Source organism: Aspergillus lentulus (genome assembly GCF_001445615.1).
Source record: "Aspergillus lentulus DNA, contig: Alt13, strain: IFM 54703, whole genome shotgun sequence".
Lineage (NCBI taxonomy): Eukaryota > Fungi > Ascomycota > Eurotiomycetes > Eurotiales > Aspergillaceae > Aspergillus > Aspergillus lentulus.
Window position 1 is genome coordinate 629,001 of NW_028322114.1, and position 6,000 is coordinate 635,000.

Sequence of the window (6,000 nt, forward strand, 5' to 3'; positions counted from 1 at the left end):
TATGTCACTTATACGGGACGCGGTAAGCTATCTCAGTGTCTATTATACATTAAATAATGTTAATAGCCGCAACGTCTTGAAACTACACTAGTTTTCTCTCAGCAAGCATGGGAGGAGAAGCTCCTGACCTTTATTACAAGGGCAAAGCTTCCCTTTCAACTTATTGAGCACTCTGAATTTCAAGAATTAATTGAATTTGCTCAACTTGCTCCTTCACAGCCTAATATTCCTTCCTCCCGAACCATGCGACGGCGGTTACAGGAAACAACTAAGATACAGCAACGAAAGATGCTTGATAGGCTTCCATCTGGTACAAAGTTATCAATTGCCCTTGATTGCTGGACATCTCCATTTCAACAGGCTTTTATGGCAATCACAGGATATTTTATCGACGATGAATGGAATTATTGAGAAATTTTACTTGGTTTTGAACTGCTTCATGGATCTCACTCAGGTACTAACCTAAGTACTGTTCTTCTTGACCTGCTTCAGCAATATGAGATTACAGATCGTGTGCTTTCTATTACAACAGATAATGCATCAAATAATGTTACATTAATGGAAAGTATACAAGATTCAATCCAGTCAAATCAAATCAGCACTGACACTACAATTATCCGTGTTCCCTGCATCGCGCATGTGATCCAGCTCAGTTTACAGAAGCTTCTTGGTCAGATAAAAGCCAATCCAAAGAATGAGACAACAGAGATCAATTGGTCAGAGGCCCGATCACAGTCACTGCGAGCAAGACAGCAAAAGCGGGAGATTGCTAATACCCTTAATAAAGTAAGTCTCCTTATAATATAGTATTTGGATTAGTACATTGATTATTATAATATTATTAGGTAAGGGCGCTTGCAATTTTTATTAATGCAAGCCCTCAACATCGTGAAGCCTTCTATAATCTCCAGACTGAAGCACCAAAGCTTGTGCCGATCCAAGATGTTAGGACTCGCTGGAATTCCACCTTCTTAATGCTCCGAAGAGCAAAGAAACTGCAGCCAATCTTTGATCAGTTCTGCTCACAAAATGGTCATGATCACTTGATGCTTGACCAAGAAGAATGGCGCCAGATTGAGTATCTTCTTTAGATCACTCAAACATTCTTTAAATTCACTACCGCGCTCTCTCAAACAAAAGATGTGACCATCCATGTTATCTTCAATATCTACAACAAACTTTTGATCATCTTGAAGCATCAATTCGTCAGCTTCAACGGAAGAAAGTAGCCTGGAAGAAGCTTATGCTTAGTGCTCTCCATGCAGCGAAGGAGAAGCTATCTATCTACTATGGGGAAACATATAAGGTCCATGGTGATCTATTTGCAATTGGGACAATCCTTGCACCGCAAAACAAGCTTCAGTTCTTCAGTAATAAGGATTGGGGTCCTGAATTACGTGATCAATATCGCAAAAGCTTTGAAACCTATGCAGGTCTCTATAAGGAACGCTTATCAGCTACACAGGGCTCGCCACGGGTATCATCTTTGGGTATTCAAACATCAAAGATTGATGCGCTTTTTGCTCCTGATTTTAATCAATCAGTGAGTACTAATGAGACTACACAGTACCTTGAGAGTGGTAAGTAATATTAGTATTCCTGCTAACACTCTACTAATTAATATTATCTAATAGAGACGGCCCCAATTGCTCCGCGAACATTCTGGAATGAGCATGAACATAAATTTCCAGCTCTTGCAAAAATGGCACGCGATGTACTCTCAATACCTGCCACTGGTGCTGGTGTTGAGCGGCTTTTTATTTCTGCTCGAGATGTCTGCCATTATCGTCGAGGCTCGCTTAATTCTACGACAATCCAAGATCTAATGCTATTCATGTGTACATCAAGGTTTGAAGTGGAAGAGAAGCAACTTTCCCTTATGAAACAATATCTTTCAAATGAGGAACAGCAAGCCCTTGATGAAGAGAAAGATGCTCAACAGCTTCAAGATACCCTTGAGCCAATCAGTGATAATGAAGAAGAAGATGGCCTGGAGATTAGTATAGACCAGCCGGCTACCCAGCAGCTATCTAAGCGTGCACAGGGTGAAAGACGAAGGAGTATGGTATCTAATGGGGAGCAAGAGGGCCAGGAACCTTTTCTGTCAGATGATGAAGTGGTACTTCCTTTACCTGACACGCAACAGCGTATCTCTGGACGAAATCGGAAGCGTACAAGGCGCGAGGATGACCAGTTCCTTCATTATTAGTCGTCAGTGTCATGGGCTAACCCATGACACGCACTGCATTGTGTATGCAGCTGTGGTTAGGTAGTGAGAGTTGATTATTACAATGATTAGTACATTAGCTATATATACTTAGCTTCTTCCTTCTTCAGCAATAGTTAGAGTATAGCCCTATACTAGGATTCTGGCCTGCTTGTATTTATATATACAGTTTAAATACCTATAAATACAAGACAAGACTACATAATTAATGCATATCACATGATCTGGAATGTTTGTCTGGTTTATCTACCCAACTGGGTTACCCAAAACCCAGCTGGGTTCTATATGAAAGCCCAGAACCCAACGCGGAACACCCCCCTTGAGCCCAAAACCCAGCTCAAGTTGGGTTTGACACATGTTTCAGTTGGGTTACCCGGAACACCTGCCTAGGTCTAGTCACAGCGTCCCGATTCCACAGTGGACTGTTAGCCTACGTAGGCTACGTTCTTCTTTAGAAGACATCCCCCTTCAAACAGGGCGATCTCGTACAATGATGTAGTTCGAACAGAAGCCTGCTATGGCTTAGAGATGAGAGGTATAAGTGCACCATTTTCCTTCTTGTAGCTGATGTACCTACATAGTGCGAAGCATCAGTGATAAGCTCAGGTGGATAATAACACGAGTCAATCAGTCGATGGATACAGGAACTGACATCCGGGCCGTTATTGCTAAGGTCGGGCTACGTAGTCTGAATATATGACACCTCCATAGTATTAGATTGTAAGGTAAGGAAGTCTGAGGAAGAGATGAAACCAGACCCTGATGACATATAGAACTACTTGATTGCCGCGCAAGGGATCTCTCTGTCGAGACGCAATGAGATCAGATCAACCATCTTCCCTATAACATTACTAAGTCTTCTCGGTGTGTCTGCCAAAAGCAAGAACAAAAATGGACAATCATGCCGCATGCGAACATGAATTCGTGTCCGAATACAGTAGAACTGTAGTGTGCTTCGTACTATCTACCACTTAAAGCTCTTCAGCTCGACAAAATGATCGATGCACAAGCAACAGCCAATGACTGTTGCCGACTACGAGACCGTCGGGTATGGCTATTACTGGTCTTTCTCCATCGGCACTTCAACGGCGCCTTCAATGTTCTCTGTCGAATAGACAGGAAACCCTTAAACAGATCCTCGAGAAACAACAATGAACCACAATGCAGACTGCATGCCCAGCTGGGCCAGACATCAGCTTAACGGAGCCCCATTGCGATCTTGAGTCAGGCCTCCAGACTATCGAACATTCGAACTGATGTTTATGCCGGAAGTAACGACATGTTTTACGGGCCAATTGACGATTGGAGCGATCGGCATTAGAGATTCCACAAATGAATGTAGAAAGGGCACAGCTCGAGTGGCGGCTTCTATCTACCCGACAATGTTGACTGTCACTTCAGACTCCACGGATACAAGTTTCCTGAGTCTGAGCAGCGACACTCTTTGGGGATACCAAGTGCGGACGCAAACATTCTCTATATGCCGAAGCAACAGCAAGTCTCGCGTTCTGAGACTTCAATCAATCAAGTCGTGTAAATCTTACCAGTTCAACACTATGGACTCGCCAGTCCTGCTTCTGATGTGGCTGTATACTTTTGTTATACTTTTGATTGCGCTCCAGGAACCACATGCGTCATGTTGCATGCAATGGAAGTTTTCCGTAGCGACATGTAACGGGAAAGCCATGGCATAATTGTCCGCGCTCACTGCTAAGTTTCTATAAGGCAAGAAGTTGGGCAAGTCAGGTATAGGTTACGTGGGAGTTTTCCGTTCGCGCTTCTTCCCCGAGATTCAGAATCTCCTTGATTCCGAGGAATCATCTTCGGCAAATCAGGAAGTATAACCATTTCGGTCCATATCAGATGCGCCCAATCCTTCATTTTGCTTGCTCGCGTCCTTTTCGGAGGGCTACCAGGCATGACATCAGCGGCTCGGCTCGCTTTCCTGTTTGAAATCCTCTGAAAAAGAGGGCCAGCCTACCATCTCGGCATCGACGTGCCCAGGTCTTGGCTGACAGGCCAAGAGTCGCCGGCCACAGCCACCTGCCAGCAGCCAGGATCTTCACACGGACTTCCGCTTGCCAATCTATGTGCTTCCTGGCGGAAATCTTATTTGTGGCTTGATTATCCTCGATGCCCCATCTCGTCGCTGCCGAGACAGATCCAAAATGACTCAATTTGTGCTACTGGATGAGCTTTGCCGAGGAGTTTTACCTGCCCCATATATTGAAATCATGGGGTTCTTGTGGAGTATGTCGCAGTTCTTGGAGTTCTCTGACCTCCACATGTCCATGACCTTGCATGTATATTTACATGGTGGGAATGTCTTATAAATAAAAGGTTCCTCCATCCTGGTCTTCCTTCCTCGATTTGTGCCTCTTCTCCTTTGGAATCAAGTGCAAACACTCCCGTTCTCGACCTCATATTGCACCGAAGTGCAATGTTGCAGGATTTGAGACGTTTTCTTTCTTTTTGAACAAGCACCACCTTCACCTTAAATTACGGTTCTTCTGTGTCGCCGCAAGTCTGTGAGATTACCACCCGGCAGAGGGTATAAGTATCACACCATGTCGTCTGTCCCTTCATTCGCCGGCATGTTCGGCAAGAAGCTGATGTGGTCTGTCACAACATGTGCAACCATGGGCTTCTTACTCTTCGGTTATGACCGTATGTACTCCAACTGGGTGGTTTGAACTTTCCGGGCAAAAAAGGCATCAATTCGACGAAGGCTGACTCAATGTCCTGTTCCAGAGGGCGTGATGAGCAGTATCATTGATGCTGACCCATTCAATGATGTATTTACGGCCACAAGAGAAACTCAACCATGCAAGGTGTTGTCCCCGCCATCTACGAGCTGGGTAGGTACATTCAGATTGAGAGTCTCATGGCTGCATTCGATTAATCGATGATTCAGGTTGTCTTGCCGGCGCTCTGTTCATTCTCGCATGCGGTGACTGGCTTGGTCGACGCTGGTCCATCATGCTCGGTGCCACCGTCATGATTCTCGGAGTCATTCTCCAGGTCACAGCTTACCCTGGTCACGTCCCGCTGGCTCAATTCTGCATTGGGCGAGTCATCACGGGCATCGGCAACGGCATGAACACCTCCAACATACCTACGTACCAGGCCGAATGTTCTCGGACGTCCAATCGGGGTCTCCTGATTTGTATCGAGGGCGGTACGGTCGCGATTGGCACATTGATCTCCTACTGGGTGGATTTCGGTGCCTCGTACGGACCCCCCTGATCTCACCTGGAGGTTCCCGATTGCTTTCCAATGTGTTTTTGGCCTGTTTATCATCATTGGCTTGTGGTTCCTTCCCGAGTCCCCTCGCTGGCTCTTTGCTCGGGAGCGGTAAGAAGAAGGCGAACGTGTGATCGCCGCATTGATGGGCCGGGAGATTGCCGATCGTGATGTCCAGTTGCAAAAGACTTTGATCCTGGATTCCCCCCGAGCGTTCTTTTCCCCCTCTTCCTCGCATGGTTGACGCCGGTCGCTAATGGTTGCAGTTCTGGCCAAGCTGGCAAATCCACTCCCATGTCCGCTGTATTTACTGGTGGCAAAACGCAGCATTGTCGCCGCATGCTTCTGGGAGCATCATCCCAGTTTTTCCAGCAGATTGGTGGCTGCAACGCCGTCATCTATTATCTTCCTGTGCTCTTTGAAAAGTCTCTAGGTCAGACTCCTTTCATGTCCATGATTCTCGGTGGTGTCAACATGGTTGTGTACTCGGTTTTGGCGACTACGTCTTGGTTCCTCATCGAACGTGTTGG

General features: G+C 45.9%; 3 annotated features.

Annotated features, from left to right (window-relative positions):
• Positions 1–5,051: 5,051 nt before the first annotated feature.
• Positions 5,052–5,085: a sequence feature (Protein overlapping with rRNA (ALT_7475, GAQ10154.1) was converted to a misc_feature.).
• Positions 5,086–5,141: 56 nt separating this feature from the next.
• Positions 5,142–5,457: a sequence feature (Protein overlapping with rRNA (ALT_7475, GAQ10154.1) was converted to a misc_feature.).
• A 279-nt stretch (positions 5,458–5,736) lies between these two features.
• Positions 5,737–6,000: part of a sequence feature (Protein overlapping with rRNA (ALT_7475, GAQ10154.1) was converted to a misc_feature.) that runs on past the window's edge.